This window comes from Canis aureus, chromosome 38, assembly GCF_053574225.1.
Source record: "Canis aureus isolate CA01 chromosome 38, VMU_Caureus_v.1.0, whole genome shotgun sequence".
In the NCBI taxonomy this organism is placed as follows: Eukaryota; Metazoa; Chordata; class Mammalia; order Carnivora; family Canidae; genus Canis; species Canis aureus.
In genome coordinates this window covers 1,127,826-1,146,674 of record NC_135648.1, presented here as the reverse complement: position 1 = coordinate 1,146,674, position 18,849 = coordinate 1,127,826, and the positions used below count along the sequence as shown (strand labels likewise).

General features: G+C 58.6%; 1 long non-coding RNA gene and 1 other non-coding gene across 2 annotated transcripts in view; both read left to right on the top strand.

Annotated features, from left to right (window-relative positions):
- The first annotated feature begins 3,536 nt into the window (after nucleotides 1-3,536).
- On the top strand, nucleotides 3,537-3,610 carry TRNAR-UCU (transfer RNA arginine (anticodon UCU)). Its single transcript has one exon. It is a non-coding gene; the product is annotated as a tRNA-Arg (tRNA).
- The window catches only part of LOC144307164 (uncharacterized), a 31,811-nt gene continuing 16,556 nt past the window's right edge, over nucleotides 3,595-18,849 (top strand). The window contains exons 1-2 of the long non-coding RNA XR_013374090.1: nucleotides 3,595-4,003; nucleotides 5,588-5,867. This is a non-coding gene — a long non-coding RNA (uncharacterized LOC144307164). The remainder of the gene's footprint in view (nucleotides 4,004-5,587; nucleotides 5,868-18,849) is intronic.

Genomic DNA, 18,849 nt, shown 5'->3' with positions numbered 1-18,849 from the left:
TGAGACATAGAGCAGGGAATATGGAAACCACGTCTAGAGGATGTGCCCACGGTGGACGTGGAGGAACAAGGTCCGGGATGTTGCAGGCCCTGGAAGATGAGACCATCACGTGTAAACGCTGTGTTGTCCAAGTGTCCAGTTCACGGTTTTGCTCCATCTGAATCCCTTAGCAGATAGAACACGAGCTGGTGGGGCTAGGCCCCCAGGGAAGTGGGGAGTAAGACCACAGTAAGGTGTAGGATGCGGCTGTATTCGTTCCTGGGCCAGTGGGAGACATTTTGGGGCCACTTATCATAGGTATCCCGGCCACACTTTATGAATGAAATAGTGTATGAGCATCACCAGTTTGTGGGGTCAAAGCGGGGGGGCGTGTTCAGTTAGAGGCATGAGGAATGCTTGAAGTCACAGCTCTTTGGAGAATTTTTTTTTTTAAAGATTGTATTTATTCATGAGAGACACACACAGAGAGAGGGGCAGGGGCACAGGCAGAAGGAGAAGCAGGCTCCATGCAGGGAGCCCGATGCGGGCCTCGGTCCCAGGACCCCGGGGTGACGTCCTGGGCCGAAGGCAGACGCTCAACCACTGAGCCACCCAGGCGTCCCGTCTTTGGAGAATTAAATCAGTACTAAAACGTTAGGAAGGGGAGCTCAGGGTCTGCATAAGGCAAATGGCACACTTAGTTTCAAAGAAGAAAATGTCCCAACCATTCTGAATGGCCCAGCCTCACCTTTCCTGTCGTATTAAGACGCTCTTTGATCCTTCCCCTCCTTATTTCTAAATCAAAAACCAAGCTTCGAGACACCATTCACCCTCGCCAAGGAGCGTTAGCGGATTCACAGATGAGCACCTGACACGAGAAACGTCAGAGGCCGCTCTGATTCGAAAAAAGCCCTTTTGGACAGTGCAGAGGATTTTTGTCGATTAGACATTCTGAGTAGGCGGGAGGCCCGGAAAGGGTTTTATACTTGTTTTTTGTTTTGTTTTGTTTTGTTTTCGCTGGAAAGGGGAGATTGCTGTGGGAGCAAGGGGAAGATGAAGGAAGGTTATTCAAGAGGAAGGAGGCGACTCAGGCAGCCGAGTCCAGGCTTGTTACTCACGGGGCTGAGGCAGGAAGCGGGTGACAACATCTGCACCATGGAGCCTCAATTAACCTTTATCTGTGGCATTTGTCGTTGCCCCTAATGTACAACGAGGAGGCAGAAGGCTGAGAAGTTAATTTTCACAGGGTTTTGGGGCAAGTGGGCTACAGTTTCCTCCTGCAGCTGGAGCTTTCTGCCACCAGAGCACTTGGGAACTTGACCCCTGACCTCGTGGGTAATAGGATGGACTTTGTCTTTTCTCCCATACACCTGTCAGGGCAGTTCCCATGTTGAGATTTGCATGCAGGATCCTTGAGGGTGAGACCGCGTCATTATCCCCCTGCCCCGTTGTCATCCGGAGGCTCCGGGAAGCTGCTGGGGGAGCTGGAACTCTTCATCCAGGGCGTGGAGAGCATGGGAGGCCTCAGAGGCAACTACGCTTTGGGCAAAGCTCAGGAGACAGAGATTTCTTGGATCTAGGACATATGTGTGTGTGTGTGTGTGTGTGTCTGAGAGAACTTCGAGCCTGGTGGGATGTGGCCTGAGGACCTGTTTTGCTTCTTTGCTTCCGTGTGGTTCCTGCCGGCGTGTGGGCTCGAGCTTCCCATTACAGGCACGTGCACCTGCCAACGAGCCCGCCCACCTGTTGCTGTCTCGTCCCATTGGCGTCTTGGGACTAGTTGCCCCAGGTTACACGGGATCTGGCCAGCCGTGGAGCTGGGGGTCAGGCTTTTGGAGCGTCTTGAGCAGGCGGATCGAGAAAGGCCCATCCTGTGCCCTCTTGCTTCGCGTTTAGTGTAGACGCACCCGCCAGCCTCCCTGTTCTGAGCTCCTGGGTCTGGGTCGCTGGGGGGTGGGGAGGGCCAGGGGGGCCTGCTTTCCTCCGGGGGCTGGTCTTCTCCTTGCCTGGCCTGGCCTAGCCGAAGCACCTCGTCCCGTTCTTGCCCAGTTCTTGCCCAGATGGCGTTCTTGGGGCTGCGTGAACTCAGCGGGCAGGGGAGGGTGAGGTTCGGCCCCCGGGGTCTTAGAGTTCCAGGGGCCCTTCGAGATTTTCCAGTCTGAGCATTGGGTGCGCTCACGTTGCTCCTCACGGGCCCTCCAGCTGGTCTCACAGGTTAGAAAGGAGCCTCTGGAGTTGGGATTGGCGTTGGGATCGGGTGTTGGGATCAGCGTCCGTCGGCCGTGTCCAGAGGGGCGGGCGACAGAAGCACGTCCAGGGAGGGAAGGCGGGAGGGTCTGTGCCAGCTCTCTGCCTCTACTGCGACCTCGTGGCAGGGGGGCGGGCTGGCAAGCACTGAATCAGCCTTTAAATCAGTGCATTGTCGTGGGAAGCATAGAGGCCAATTGTCCCCTGCTGTGTGTGGGGCGATCAAACAGGAGAGAGAGGGAGGGAGAGGCCTGAAGGTGAGGTCGGAAGGATGAGGACTAGCCCTAGCCGTTCAGGAGAACCAGCTCGGTGGCACCTGTAACCCCCAGGGGTCAGGGACTGCATCTTCCTGGGGAGGCTTTTAAAAATAGGGACTGTTTTGTTGTGTGTGGGCGGGGTATGGAGGTGGTCATGAGTACCGACGGATGGACAGACGGACGGCTGGCCAGCGTGGCGGTCCCGGGGCGCCCGAGGAAGCCTCCCTGGAACTGGGTTGTCCTGGGACAACCGATGGCATCAGCCTTGGGGCTGGGGAAGGTGAGGGAAGGGGGCAGGTAGTGTCCGCGGAGGGCTGAGCACCACCTGTGGTTCAGTGGGGAGCCGCCTGCCAGTGCCCTCCTCCCTGGATGCCCCCCTCCTCCCTGCTCTCGCTCGTGCTCTCTCACACTCACCGCTCTCCCGTCTCCTCCCCATCCGTGCAATTCCAGTGAAGACACTGAAGCCACAGCACACAGACCCCGGGTAGGGCTCGCCCCGGCTTGACAGATGCCGCCCCCGGAGCTGAGACCGCGCCCAGGGTCCCCGAGCTGAGCGCTGCTCCCCGGCCTGGTCCAGCAGTGGCCGCAGCCCCTCAGCACCCTGCTGCTTTCCGGGAGCAGCTTCTTTGTGTCGGGATCCAGGGCTTTCCGGAATCCCCAGCTTTGCGGCCCGGCCCCCCGAGAGAGCTTGGGGGGGCCTGGGGTGAAACCACAGAGAGGGAGAGGGGTGGAGGCGCGGGCCGGTGCGGCGTCATTAGCATGAGAATACCCAGCCGGCGTCCTCCCGGGATGCAGAGGAGGGAGCCAGAGCTCCCGGCGCCCTCGGGGCCTCTGGGGCGGCAATGACCGGCGCCCCGCTCCCGCGGTCCCCCGGGACCCGGACCCCCAGCACTGGGGAGAGCGCGACCGAGCCGGCGGGTGGATCTCCACTCCAGATTTTCCAGCTGTCCCTGCCCCCCCACCGCTCGGGAGCGAGCAGGATGCCGAGATGGCTGGTGATGCAGAAGGTATGTGCTTTTTCAGTTCTGGTGCTGATGCTGTGTGTGTGGTGAGGTCTCTGTGGCGCAATGGACGAGCGCGCTGGACTTCTAATCCAGAGGTTCCGGGTTCGAGTCCCGGCAGAGATGGTCACCTGGCAGGTGCCTCTTTTATTTTGTGTGCCGTCACGCCAGGTTGCTAATTGTCTTTCTGCGTCCCTAGAGGTTCTGGGGAAGAGAAAGGAAACCCCTTTCCTCGGGAATCCAGGACCTCCTCTCCTTTTCCCTTCCCTCCCCCTTCGGTCTCTCTCTGTTCCTCCTTCATTGTCTAGCGAAGGCTCAGACGCCGGCCGCCTGGCTCTGCTCAGCCAGACCAACACAGCCTTTGACTCCTTGGCTCCCCGGGAGGAGCCCTGGCACACGGGGGCCGGGGTGCCAGGCCACGGGCTCCAGGACCGCTGTGGCTCCCTCCTTCCCCTCTGAGAACGCAGCAGCGCAGGCTGACCCAGCTGCCCGCGGGGACGCGTCCAGCCGTGCTCTAAGGTGAGGGTCCCCTTGACTGGGGTGCGCCAGGAGCCCGATGGGGCACGCAGAGGACCATTCATTCACCAGCTTTCTCGTTCCTGGGGCTTTCGTGCTGAAGCTCATCGCTCGTTCTCGCCGACAAGGTGAGCTGCTCGCCTTGCTTTGTCTCCGTGAAGCAGACGGCGGCGCAGCAGCTCACGTGTTACCAGTGGCGGACGACCCTGTCCCGGGAAACTCAAGGGTCTCCGGCAGCTGTGAGGAGTTGGTGGCCTTTCCCGTTTGCAGGGCGAGCTGGGGGGGGGGGGCAGGGGCGGGGGCGGGGGGGGGTTGTTCCCATAACTCCCCGTTCCCGTCAAGACCTCTCCTCACCCCTCTCCCATCCCGCCTGCCTTCCCTTCTGCTCCTCGTTCCCGCCTCATCTGATGGCCCATATTCTGCAAGGTGGGGAGCCTGGGTTTCTCTTCGGGGCTGGGCTGGCTGTCTCTCCCTTGCACATTGTGGCCTCCAGCCTAGTAGTGAGAGGGAGCTGCCCATGCCAGGAAGTAACCTCCGCCCCAGGTGAGCCCAGGACACCTGAGACGCACACCTGTCCTCCTCTGCTGGGGAGTCAGCATCTCTCCCCCTGGGGCTCTGCAGGGGCGTCCAGCGGACACAGCCCCTCAGGGGGCGAGGGGGCCGAGATGTGGGAGTGGATAAGGCAGAGAGGAAGATTCTGGGGGGAGACTCATGTTCGCCGCCTGTAGGGCACCTACCTACCTGCTACCTTCCGTAGCAAACGGAAACCCCCAAACTTCCTTGCAAGTGCGGTGGTAGCTTCCGGGGTCTTAAGATCCTCACGCTCAGAGCCCACAAAGCGTGACCGTCCCAAGCTCTTTGGGCAGAACATCAATTCGGATATTAGCAATCCCCACCTGCCCCGTGGGTGTGCCCTTCGGGAGATGCTGGCACGGACCAGAAATTCCCAGGCAGACCCGTCTGAGGTCTTTCCTTTACTGTTGGCTCTGCCTATGCAGGAGATATTTTGCTTTTTGCTTTAAGGTTTGGCCCGAGAGGAAAGATGGGTGCATGTGGGGTGGAGTGGGGAGGTGCTTTGGTAGCGCTGCGTTTCACCTTCTTCAGCTCCGTCCATAAAACCCCGTCATCCTGCTTCCCCTTCACTGAAGTTCTCTGGTAACAGGGCTGCTCCCAGTGAGAGGTAGGGAGGTTGTCCCTGTACCACTGTTCAAGGTCATGGCAAGGGTACACGTTCACTGAGACCCGTCCCAAGCTTTGCTCGATTCTAGAAGCTTCCTAGGAATGAAGGCTTCATGAAATTGTAGGGGCAGGGAGTTGGGGGTGGAAACGGGGAGGGGACGTGAGCTCAAGCAGGCACTGAACTGAAATTTGTTGAAATTTGTCTGATCAGGGTGCAGCGTAGCCAAGGTCCTCAGGTGAGGCTCGCTGCCCGGGGAGGGGTTAAAGCCCGTGGACAGCCCCCCAAACCCGGTTCCCGCCCATCATTTCCATTTTAGACCTCGGGGTTCGAAGACCTTGGTTCAAGAAAACCTGTCTGAACTTGGAGTGCTTATTTAGAACCACGCGGTGGTCTTGTGCGTCCTCCAGGTGGGAACGTGAGTGAGAAGGTCCGGGGTGCAGCTCTGCACAGGTGCACAGGCCGTGTCAGTGGTGCCCGCGTCTCTCTGCAGCCTGCCCGAAGCGGGCCTGGTGGCCACTTGGGGAAAAGGAAGGATGGAGCACACCCAGCTGTGTCCCATTGGCTGGGGCTGACACGGACCCCTGCTCCCCCGGAAAGAGGATGGGCTGGACTTTCCAGCGGGTGGACACGGCCTCCAGAGCCCAGACGTCTCCTCTGGGTCTTTGCTGGGAGCCACATCTCCACCAGGTATGTAGAGGCCCCTGCTAGCTCCACCACGCAAGGGAACTAGAAGCTTCCACTTACTCACACGTCAGCCAGCCTTCCGCTGCCTCTGCCTCGGAAGCGTGGTGTCCTGGGCCCCAGAGGAAGGCTATCGCCAGCCCTACAGTCAAGATTTCCTACATTGGTCCACGTTTCTTTATATGAGAGGATAGCTTTCTTCTTGACACCCGAGAGATGAATCCCGATTGACTATCACGATCCCTGTATTGTAAAGACACGCGGGAGGATACAATAGAAATCGGTGTTTTTTTCTTTTTTTCTTATAAAGTCACTTCACTGGAGGACTCAAACGCTTCCGCGGTGCTGGGGTCGGTCATTCATTACAAGGTGTGCAGGCAAGATGTGCCTTATTTATTATTGTATTCTCAGTGCCTGAAGTATGGTAGGCAGCTGATGGATATATTTAAAGAATTACTGCTGACTTAGATTGGCTATAAATCATGTAGATGGGCGAGAAAGCAATGTAGCTTGTAGGGATCGGGAACGCAGGCAATATCTTTGTGCGTTAATTTATTCACTTTGCAGATATTCATCAGGCTCCTGCTTCCTGCCGCTTTCCAGGTCCCAGGTGGTGGGATCCACAACAGCATCACCCACTTCTCACACAGGGCACGTGTGCCCACGGCGGGGATAAGGGACAGGGGGGCAAGGACCCTTATGACAACATTGTGGGTAGAGGTACTTGCAGGAGGAGCCTAAGTGAGGGTAAGAGGTAGACTGATGTGAGGCACAGTAACCATGGCAGACTTCACAGGAGGTGACCTCCGGGTGACGAATGAGGGGAATGAGGGGAACCAGAGAGGTCGGTTAGGCCCAGAGGGTGGGCATTCCAAACAGAGGAAGAGCCAGAGCAGAGACCCGCAGGTGGGAGCTGGCTGCATGGCTTTAGAGGACAGCACCAAGGTCATGTATGGTTGGGGCAGAGAGAGAGACGGGGACACTGGTTCATGCATTAACACGGGGCACAAAGGGACGCCCAGGTGGCTCAGTGGTTGAGCATCTGCCTCAGGCTCAGGGCGTGACCCTGGGGTCCAGGTCGAGTCTGGCGTCGGGCTCCCCATAGGGAGCCTGCTTCTCCCTCTGCCTGCATTTCTGCCTCTTTCTCTGTGTCTCTCATGAATAAATAAATAAAATCTTTAAAAAAAAAAATACGGTGCACGTGGTAGAGGGTGATGTGCTTGGCCCTGTCATACCCGACTCTGCCCTGTGAAGCAAGTCCAGGATTGGCTCGCTTCTCCTTGACTTTCCAGCAATGAAGTTCGTATAGGGAATGTAAGCTTCCTGTGCACAGAATTAAGTCAATATAATATAACCTCATGGCGCTAAAATAAAAGTAAGTTTGCAATCATTGATTTGCACGCCACGCCAGGAGTCTTACACCTACGTGAACGGTCACCGTCAGAGCCACAGCTGAAGATATCTATGACTTAAAAGTCGTCACGGGTCTCATGTAGCAGCGGTGCTGTGATTTTCCAAACTGGTGGACCCTGTCGATAAAGTTGTGATTAAAACAAATTCGGTCTTTTTGCAAAGGTTGCAGCGTTTGCATTCATGGATAGTTTAGGGCGTTTTTAAACCGTTTTCTAGCCTTTTGCATTTATACGTAAAAACAAGTTAGATTCTAGGCCCAGGTACCAACAGGGAGCTTTTCAGCAAGTCCTTCAAAAGAAGGGAAAAATTAGAGAGGGAGATAAACCACGAGAGACTCCTAACTCTGGGAAACACACAAAGTTGTTGCAGAAGGGGAGGTGGGATTAGTCTCGGGGTCCCAGTCCCTGCTCCACTGTGTTGGGTATACTTGGACCCAAGCTCAAGCTTGTAAATAAACCCTCTTGTGTTTGCATCAAAAAAAAAAAAAGGGGGGGGGGAGAGGTGGGTGGGTGGGGCAGTTGGGGTGACTGGGTGACAGGCACTGAAGAGGGCACTTGATGGCTTGATGGGATGAGCACTGGGTGCTTATTATACTATATGTTGGCAAATTGAATTTAAATAAAAACAGATGTAAAAAAGAAAAGTCTGGAAAAAATAAATAAAAAGGTACTACTTGTCAAAAAAAACCCCACAAAAAACAGAAAAACAACAACAGTGCAAAAAATAAAAAAGAAAAATAAATAAAAAAATAAAAGAAGTGCAAACATGAGGGAGGAGTGTCCCTTGGGTGAAGTCACCTGCCCATTGTGGGACACACAAGCTCCTGGTCCCCTTCCTCTCTACAGCCAGTTGTGGCCACTGGACAAAAATAACAAATTGGTTTTTTTTTGTTTGTTTGTTTGTTTGTTTTCAAAAATGACAAATTGACCAAACCAAAAACCACACCAGATTGTCAAAAACACTTGCCCAGCACTGGCTTCGGGCTTGTGTAGGGCAGGCTTTCCTTCCTGTGCTAATGAAAACCATCAATGGGGAAAAAAAAAAAGAAAGAAAACCATCAGTGGGTTTTCATGGAGGAGTGATGGAACCTCATTCACATGTTACGAGGCTAATTTTGGCTGTTGGTGAAGATCGTGTGGTTGGGACAGGGCGAGCCCGCAGGTCCGCTGGGTGCGTGGCCTTCTCGCAGCAGCCAGGTTTGGCCCCGTGGTTCCCAAGTGCCCGTGCGGGTGGCACCTGCAGCCGAGAGTTGCAGAGCAGCATCCACCTGCAGACGTGATTTACCATCTCTGGAGAGCTCAACTGGCGTGGATCACGTACGTCTTGTCTGAGAGCTAATTACTTTTATTTGCTGCCATTGCGATGGCTGTCCCCCGACTAGCACAAACGCGCATTTTGTTTGTGTTCGGAAGCCACGGCAGAGGGAACTTACTCCCCCAAACATTATTTCGGCGTTTACGTCCTCGGTGATTTCCATAAATTACGGTGGAACAGGATGTGTCGAAGCCCCCCCATGTCCTCCTTAGGAGGCGGCTCTTTGTGCTGCTGCGACGCTGACGAAGACCGTGAGGGGGGTTCCCGTGACCGCACGGCGGTGGGACGCGCGTAGGGCGCGAGGGGCTGGAAGCAGAAGCTCCGCGGGGGAGGCGACAGCCTGGGGACAGCCGACCTGGGCCTGAGGCCCCGCTACATACTGGCGGGGTGACCCGGGCACGAGGCGTCTGGAGGCCCGAGTTCTGCGCCTAGAGATGAGCCGGGCAGTTCCTAGACGAGAAGGTGAAGTGAGAACGTGCTGGACAGTCAGATGCTCAGTAGGGGCGACCACGTGAGGCAGCGTCCTCTGCTTGTGGACAGGGTTCCAACCATCGGGCTGGTTTCCTGGACACCGTGGTGAGGATGTGGGGGCTTGGCCACCGGCCGCCTGTCACCGTCCCTGGGAAGTGGCCGTGCCTGCGGGGGCGGGGGGGGGGTGCCGGGGAGACGCAGTTACCCTCTGTGAGCACGTCCTCCCCCACGGTGGCTGTGGGGGAGCCTCATGCGAGCGGCGTGGGGAGCAGGCCTGTGCAGGCCTGTGGAGAAGCCCCCGGGAGGCCTCCTGGGCCAGCCAAGCAGGGCTTCAAAGCCTGGGATGCGGCTCCTCGGTCCCCAGGGTGCAGGTGGAGGGGACGGAGCGGGGCTCCGGGGCTCCCGGGCTCCTGGCCTTGCCCTTCCCGGGAGCGGCCCCCCACCACAGCCCCGCTCCATCCCTGGGGACCACCAACGCCCCCCCCCCCCACAGTCTTCTCTTTCTCCTGACGCATCTATAGGTCACCTTTCTGGAGAGAGAGGCGGCCTCCAGATTCGCAGGCAATTTAGGACCATTTATTTTGAAGGAATACAAACCTTTTTTTTTTTTTCGTTTCTAATTATGCACAGACTTCTGTGTTTTCAAAATCGCGCCACGTAAGCGCGCTCCTAACAGCGGAGGGCAGTGAGCGCTGACCCCGGGCGCCCGAGCGGAGGCCAGGCGGCCCTCCCAAGCCCGGCTTTCCCTTGACGTCTCGTGCTGTGTGCCACGTTCTAGGACAGACTGGGGGCTCTGCTTCCTTGTATCTGCACTTTTTATTTTTTAAAGACTTTATTTATTTATTCATGAGAGACACAGAGAGAGAGAAAGAGCCGGAGACACCAGCAGAGGGAGAAGCAGGCCCCATGCGGGGACTCGATCCCGGGGCTCCAGGATCACACCCCGGACCAAAGTTGGTGCTAAACCGCTGGGCCACCGGGGCTGCCCTATATCTGCTCTTTAAAGAAGGAAAACAATTAGCCGGCCCTAAATCTGTTGGTGAAAGTGGTGCCTGGCGTGCCCCGCGGACGGGGGCCTGGCCTGCCTAGTTCTGAGGGAAAAGACAGGCATTAATACCCAAAATGAGCTGGTGACTCCTGCGCGGCTGCCGGGAGGTGACAGGGAGATGTCCCGGGGACAGGTGAAGGACCGGACACCTGGCCAGGAGCGCACGTGGACGCGCGTACTCCCCCAACAGACACTCCTCGGTACCTACCACGGGCCACACCGTGAACCTGAGATACGCTGAGGAGCAGGGGACACAGATCTCCACACGACAGCCGTGCTGAGAGCGAGAGGGCGATGCGCGGGCCCTCCCGAGACCCCGGGGAAGTGTCTTCCAGGCCATGGCTCTGGGGTTGAGTCTGAAAGATCAGTAGGAACTAGTGGGGCAGAGGACGCAGTGGGGAGCTTCCCGGACCGGGGGACAGGGGGTGCAGGAGGTCCCAGTGGCCGAGCGATCGTGTGCCTCGGTTTGCATTTTTGGAAGATGGGTCCAACTGCAGCTTGGAGAACATCGCGGAAGGTTCTGGGGCAGGCTGCAGAGCTGAGAGGGGGTTCCCAGCAGTGTGGCCTGGTGCAGCTTGGGGGCGATGGTGGAGCTGGCCGTGGCTGTGGTGGTGGGGACAGAGCGAGGGGGCTGGGTCGCAGGGACACGGAGGAGCCGAGATGCGCAGGATTTGGTCACAGATTGCAAATGGTAGAAAGAGGAGGGGGCCTGCCCAGGACGGTGCCACGATGTCTGGCTCGCATCCCGCTGACCAAGACGAGAAACTCTGTCAAGAGGAAGAGCAGGTTCAGCGCAGAAGATGGTGAGCCCAGCTTCGGTGCCTTGGGGCTCTCCAAGGGGTGCAGGGTGTGTGTGAGGCCGGGAGCTGCGCCTGGGTCAGCTTCAGGGCGCCACCTGCGTAGCGGGGACCCAGACCTCTGCATGAGGTCACCTGGCAGGAGGTGCACAGTGAGAGGGGCCGGGACAGGCCAAGCTCCCAGGTCTGGGAGAGGAGGAGAAGGGGTGGGACACGAGGTCACCTGGCGGGAGGTGCACAGTGAGAGGGGCCCGGAGAGGCCAAGCTCCCAGGTCCGGGAGAGGAGGAAAGGGGTAGGGCATGAGGTCACCTGGCAGGAGGTGCACAGTGAGAGGGGCCGGGACAGGCCAAGCTCCCAGGTCTGGGAGAGGAGGAGAAGGGATGTGTGTGGGCGGGGTGGAGGATGGAGATGAGGCCGGGAGCGCTGCCCAGGGGCCCAGGGGCTTAGGTTAAGTGGCCTGGGGGTGGGTGGACAGACTGGGGAGGAGCTGGGCGGAGCAGGTGGGGGGTGGGGGGTGTGATGAGCACAGCGGCAGCTCCCAGGAAGCTGGCTGGGGAGCGGGGTGGGGGTGGGGGGCAGGGGGAGCCAGGCAAGGCTTTCTTCCTTGGAGCCCCAATGATGGACACTCACACACGGGACCCTGGCAGGGCCACCTGCAGCACGTGCTCGGGGTGTTGTGGTGGAGCCTGGGCCCTCGCCATCCGCAGGGAGGGACGCGGGGCGGGAAGGGTTGGGAGGCCCGAGGGGAGGCTGGTGCCCTGCCCCGGGAGCGCGCCCTGCAGCGCCTGCATCGAACGCTGTGCACCTGCGGCCGCGCGCCTGGCACCTGGTGGCGGGAGGACGGGCCCAGGTGAGCACTGGGCAGCTCCCCCTCCAAGGCGACCTCCTCTGAGATGAGTCACGTCGTCCCCAGAGAGGGTGGGAAGAGGAGGGGCGCACGGAAGGGCGGGGGGTCACTGTGCGGAGACGCGGGGGGCCCTGGAGGCGATGGCCTGACCCCGAGCAGGGGCCTCCGTGCGCCCCCATCGCCGCGCAAATGCGCACCTCGGGCTTAGCGTGGGGCTGCGGCGCTGTGGTCCTGGCGGGGGAGCGGGTGTCCGCGTGTGCATGGGTGTGCGTGGGTGTGCCCGCGTGTGCGCCTCGCCCACCGCACGGCTGCACGGCCTCCGGAGCGTGTGCGCGGAACGTGCAGGTGTGGGCGGGACTCGGGGGCCTCCGTGCTTGAGCTGCGGACGCGACTCGGCCCCGCGCCCCTGTCCGCTTCGGGCGCCCCCGCGGGAGGGCGTGTCTCCGCCGCGAACCCCAGAAACAAGCCTCGCGCTTCCCTCTCCAGGGCCCGCGTCCTCGCCCCCGGCCGCCCCGCCCAGGTAGGATGGCAGGTGCACCCACGGAAGCTCCTTCCTCGCCCGCGCTGTCGCAGGCCTCCGTGGTCCCCGGGGACGACGACGCGTGGGCTCACCTGGGTCGCACCTGGGACGCACCTGGGACGCACAGGTGCCTGAGGCCGCGGGGTGCGGCGAGGCGGCCCCTGCGCGCCCTCGGGTCTGGCCTCCGCTCGCCCCCCGGCCCCCGGCCCCCCCAGCCCAGCTCACCCGTCCCCCTCCAGCACCCCAGCCTCCCTCCGGCCCCCCCCAGACCCGTCGGCCCCCCCAGCCCCCTCCAGCACCCCGGGCCACCCCGGCCCCCTTGGGCTGGTGGTTTTGGCACGGTTTCCCGAGGGCGCGCCGGGCACCCCACTGAACGGCTGGCAGTTTCCGGGGTTTCCATCCGTCATTCTTCTCCTTCGAGTTGACTCAGCCCAGGAGACCATTCAGGGCCCCGTGCAGCTGATTGCTTCCTGTCCCCTGACTCAGTGACTGTGGATGAGGGTCACTTTCCCTCCACCCGATGGGTGGTGACTCACGGGGACCAGAGCAGGAGCCAGTCACGGAGGAGCCACGTGGCTTCCTCCCTCGTAGGCCTCACTGGGGCCTGCTGGGTGCCAGGGCCTCAGGGAGTCCAGGGAAGCCTGGGGAGCCCAGGGAGCCAAGGGGGGCCAAGGGGAGCCCAGGGAGGGCCAGGGGAGCTCAGGGGGCCAAGGGGAGCCGAGGGGGGCCAAGGGGAGCCAAGGGGGGGCCAGGGGAGCCCAGAGGGCCCAGGGGAACTGAGGGGGGACCCAGGGGGCACAGGGGAGCCCAGGAGGGCCCAGGGGGCCCAAGGGGAGCCCAGGAAGGGCCAGAGGAGCCCAGGGGAGCTGAGGGGAGCCAAGGGGGGGCCAAAGGGAGCCCAAGGAGCCCAGGGAGACCCAGGCAGCCCAGAGGAGCCCAGAGGGCCCAGAGGAACTGAGGGGGGCCAAGGGGAGCCCAGGGGGGCAAAGGGACCCCAGGGGAGCCAGAGGGACCCAGGGAGCCCAAGGGAGCAGAGGGAGCTCAGGGGAGCCCAGGGGGCCCTTGGGGAGCCCAGGGAGCATGGGGTGGCCCATGGGAGCCCAGGGGGGCCCACGGGGCCCAGGGGAGCAGGGAGACACCGACTGCAGTCATCGCAGCAAGACTTCGGCTGAGTTCTCTGGCAGCAGAGGCCAGAAGGACCCAGAGGCCAGAAGCGTCCCAGAGCGCTTCCCGGAGGAAGGGGCATTAACCCGTGATGGACCCTGAGAACCAAATGCGGCCGGGAGGGCGGGGGGCAAAAGCCCCACGGTGAGAGCCACCTTCCGGCGACGCCGATCCCCGCTTCTCATGAACCTCCACCGCCCATGTCGTAATGACTTCTATTTTCTCGCGATGAGCATTCTTGAGAGCCGCTCTTTTAGCCACTTTACATGCACGCGGCTTAGTCGCCGCAGGCACCATACTGTGCGTCCCACGCCCGGGACTTTTCTCTTTTATGACTGCGGGTTTGTAGCTTTGACCCCCGTCGCCCCTTTCGCCCACCCTGGCCCCCTCGCCTCTGGATTTTATTCCAAGATTTTGTTTTCAGAGCAAATACCTGCTGGTGAGAGATTCCAGGTGTGCGTGTGTAAGGGGGTGCAGCGCACGCTCAGATTTACACCTTGGAAAGTCATCCTGGCTGAAATTTGGAGCAGGACTGATGGCGAGCCAGACTGGGCAGTGGTTCAAGAGCACGCGTGACGCGCTCCTGCCTTACGTTAGGGCAGTGGAGCTGCGGGGAAGTGAGCGGACCCGGGGCCGGGACGGAGAGCATGGATAGGACCCGCCCGGAAGGGGTAAGAGGTATGGGGGGTGCGCGTCCTCCTCACGCACGAACTGCTCCCCGAGCATCGTCTCGCTTACGCAGCCTCTCTGAGAGATGAACTCTATTAGGATCCCGCTGTTTGAGCTGGGGAAACTGAGGCACGGGTGGGCAGTGGGAGGACCTGGGGTCATGCCCTGAGCCGAAGGCAGACACTCAACCACTGACCCCCCCAGGTGCCCCTTCCTCGTTGTTCTGTTTCTTCCGTCAGCAGCTCCTGTTCTCAGACGAGAGGCTCTGGTCCACTTGGAGGTGTTGGGGGGCTGCCTGGGGGCTGAGAACGTGGGCAAGGACGGAGGCGCGACGTCAGGGGCACGGGAGGCAGCGGGCTTTGGGGGGTCTGCGACGCCTGCCTCCCCGAGAGCGGAGGAGGTTGACCTGCACACGTTTCGCCCGTGTGCCCGGGGAGCCCAGGGCTCCCTGCTGCTGAGGCTCCGGCTCCCGCTGCCGCCACCCGGGTGCACCCGGACGAGGCGTGATTCAGACCTTCCTCCCGTGCAGCCTTCCCGCCCCGTCCCCCAGCTGACCCCAGATATGGGGGGGGGCGTGAAGATCAAGGCGCTCTTCTTCATGGCCACCCCCCCCCACCGCCCCGAGTCACAAGAGGAAATGAAAAGAAATCCTAAACTCTTCTCTTAAGGGTCGGGCCACAGGAAGAAAAGTATTAAGGGATTCTTGTGATCCCATATCCTCTGCTTTAAAACTGACGAGGGAATCTCAGAAAATTAAACTTTACCGAGGACGGCCGCAGGTGAGCGGGGAAGTTGTGCAGGGTCTGGGCCGGGCTGGCGGCCGCTTTGGGCAGAGGGTCTGATATAAATGTTTTAGGTTTTGTGGCCCCTTCTGTGGATCACAAATCTCTGCGCAGATCAGATTCATAATCCTTTAGAAAATACAAAAAAGAGACATCCTTAGCTTGGGATCACTACAAAGCTGTGCTTCCGGGCTGTTTCATTTCAGGGGTTCTGGGCCCGAACGGTTGCTCTTGGCCTTCTGAATCCTGTATCTTTTTCCCTTTCCCAAGAGCTATCTATTGATTAGGGAGAGAGAGAGATCAATAATCACACTTAACTTGACTTACGGCCCAACTGGAGAAACTCTATCTCACTAAATTGCCTGGTGCTTCTTGGCTTTGGAAAGAAGAACGTTCTACGCAAGATGCATGCACTTGAACTTGGCATGTTAGGATTTTTCCTGCATTTCCAACCTATTCTGCCTCATTGGATGAGGTGCTTCTCTTCTTTGAGTTGAATTTCACCGTTGCTCCAGAGCATGGCCTTCCGGGATGGCGTCAGGGTCGGGTCTGGCCCCCGTCACCCTCCGCCTCTGCGGTCTCCTGACTCTCAGCCTTCAGCTCAGCACACACTCATGCACATGCACGGACCCTACACACACTCACGTGCACCCTCACACACTCCTACACACACATTCACACGCCCACGTACAGACACACGCACACACACACACTTGCACACTCGCTCTCCCGTCCGTCACCTCCATTTTTAAAATAATTTACCTTTCTTGGTCACCTCCTGAGGCTCCACAGCTGTGTTATTGACCTACCTCTGCTCTTCCTTCATGCAAAATTTCCGTTAACTACAGTATTGCCATTTTTCCGGCTACTTATGCATCATTCTTGTTCATTCCTGAAACCACTCCTGCTAAAGTCTCTCTCTCTCTCTCTCTCACACACACACACACACACACACACACAAAAGCAACCTGATAGTCAAAACCAATTTTCTGGTTTTAGGTACTCATGTCTCTCTCACTTAAAGGAAATACTCAGTACCTCTCCCACCCTGAGTTTTTTTTCTCCGTGTAGGGCAAATGGGCTGATGCATGACCCGGGGAAGGTTATCTTTGTCCCCATCAACCTGGGTGCACGCTAATCCTCAAGGCTACACCCTCCACGCCTCCTCACTTGCATCCCTAGCAGGGATGAGTCAGGGGAAGGGAACGGGGACTCGGTGCAGTTGTAGGGGAGGGGGCAGGGATTGCCCTTAGGCGCTGTCCAGGCTGGCCTCAGGGCCTCTTAGAGCCTGGCGACTCCTAAAGTGCACCCGAAGTAAGACATGCTCTGCTCCTGAGAGGTAATCAGATAAATGGTCAGGTTCGGGTCTGCCCATGGCTCCTTCCTTTTTTTTTTTTTTTTTTTTTTTTTTTTTTTTAATTTTTTTTCCATGGCTCCTTCCTTAACAACTTCCTAAGGCCCTGGGTTTTAGATACTGGTTCACAAGTATAGATCCATGTTGAGTTGGATTTCCAACCGTTGGAAGCACCTACCGAGCGCATGCACACCCTCCGGGGGTCATCCCTGTGAGGTCGCCCTCGTAGCACTGTGCGTGGTCGTTGATGTACCATTGGCTTCCCACTGCGCTGGCCATTCGGGCTGGGCTCCGGCACTGTAGGAAGCCCCTAGCACCTAACTGTGCTCCCATAGCACTGCCTGCCGCCCCGGGCAGCCCCCCACCACCTGTCTAACCCGTATCTGGGTGTTAACCAAGTAGCCAACCTGGGCGGAGGTGCCATAGCAGGATGCAGGGCTACTCCATCAGATTGCAACTGCGCCCTTCAATATGCATGGAATTTCACTCTGGAACCAGAAGGACGGGGATTTGCCTATTCTGGGATATATATGGATAAGAATTTTCGATCGTAATACACGTTAGTGTGCCCCGAACTATCCTGTTGGGATCTCTGTTGCTCCTCATGAAAGAGAAGGACGGAGGTTCAACCTCTGCCCGTGTTGTTAGAGCCTCGTGTTACGACGACACGTGCTCACTCTTCTCAGGCGTCACAGAGTTTTGCAGCTGCAAGGCTGAGGGTTCGTGGTGCTCAAAAGCAGCCAACCAGCAGCTGGGAGGGTGGCCAGTAGGTAGGCAAAGGCTTCCAGACATTCTCAGGAAATATGGCGCTTCCTAATCCAGGAGAGTGGGTGCTGTGCAGAAGACCCATCAGACCCTGCCCCACGCAGTCGTCGGTTTGTGTAGGCTCTGGGCCAGTTAGTGCGGCACGAACCCCACACAAATCCTGGAGAACACCCCCTCCCACCCCTTATGAGAGGCCGAAGGTCTGACTTCAGGATCATATGCTCTCCAAATAGGATTATCTTCACGATGGAAGACAGTGAGTCTTCTGAATTCAGGGGTCATCCCCGAGGCTAGGAGGGATGTAACCCATTTTGGGGGTGAGGACATTGGTGGAAGATCATACCCCACTAGCCAGCTGCTTGCCCATTGACAGATTCCCTTTAGAAACATCAGCTTCACCCAAAAACTCAGCTGCTGCTGAGTCGGCTTTTCCCCCAGGAAACCTTCTCTTGCCCACATCTTAGCCTGCCCCAGCACAGCATGGCCTCACTGATTCCTAGAGACGGAATTCACACCGTAGAGCGGGGACCATCCCGTTCCAGGAAAATGCTGACCGGGAAACCGCTGCCCTCAAACATCCTTCATTTGGTTTCGCTGGGGTCATTTACCCAGGATGAGGGAAATCACTGCTTGGTTTCCATTTGCACAGAGACCCCACCTTGAGGAGGTTTGCGGGACTGATCCTAAGGTATGGTCACTGTAGTGGCCAAGAAAACCCCGGTTCCTGCCACCTATGATGAGCTCTTTTCTTGAAGGGATTTGAATTCCGGGTCATGGGAGTGATGGGTGGCCCAGAGGTCTAGACCCACAGTGGTGTGACAGTCTAAGGGCTGGTCCTCAGTGTCCGGGGCATAGCCAAGCTCTCTACCCTTTTGCATTCATTGCAGTTGGTAGAACTCTATCAGGGGCGTTGCCCAAAAACGGCCGGCTCCGCACTACCTACGGGAACCATAGATCCTTCCAAGACGTTCCTCAAGAAGTGGCGCGTTCCAGAGGCTTTGGCAGTGGGTTGGCTACTTAACGAAAATGAGCCTGAGCACAGGGACGCTCCACAAATGTCTGTCGAGCAAATACACAGACAAATGGATGGGAGCCAATCTGTAGGTCTTCCCTTCCCTGTGAGCTACTGGCATGGGTTTTTATCCCTTACGCCGTCTGTCCGATCGTCTTGGACCCCGTACCCGGGCTGATACCATGCTGGGCGGCATCACATGCAGGCCCTGCCTTGGCGGGGGGGCTGCTTCCAGGAGGAATGAAGCATCGCTCCTTTTTCTCCTGCCCTGGGGCTGGGAGATGTCCTCAGTGTCCTAAGGGCCCGGCCCGGGGCAGCCGGACGGCCTCCCGTTGTGCTAACGCGGGAGGGAACCAGTGTTACCAGCATCTCTTCCAGCCACTCCGCTGCCCTGTGTCCCGGCGGGTCTCCCCAGCTCACTCGCTGCTCCATGGGGGAACCACGACTGCAGCCTGGACCTCCCTCCAAGCCGCAGGAATTTATTGGTCCACACGGCAGACACACTGGAAGGTTCCGAGGGGTGGTTTTCAGACGTGACGCGTGGCGACAGCTTGCCGGGGAGGGGGCCAAGAGCTCGGGATTTACTAGGCCTGGGGGTTGCACTTCTAGGAAGTTTCCGGGGGATGCCGACAGTGCTGGGCCGGGGACCTTACTTGGAAAACCACTCCTCTGGGCATGAACTCCCTTGAAACTGGGGAAAGGAGACGAAGCGAGAGTGCTGCGCTTTCATTTCCCTAAACCTAGAATATCTTTGGCTGAAGCCTCAAGTTCGTAGGAGAAAAGCAGTTCAGGCTTCCCCGAAGAAGGGGAAGGAAGGCTTGGGGCCTGAGG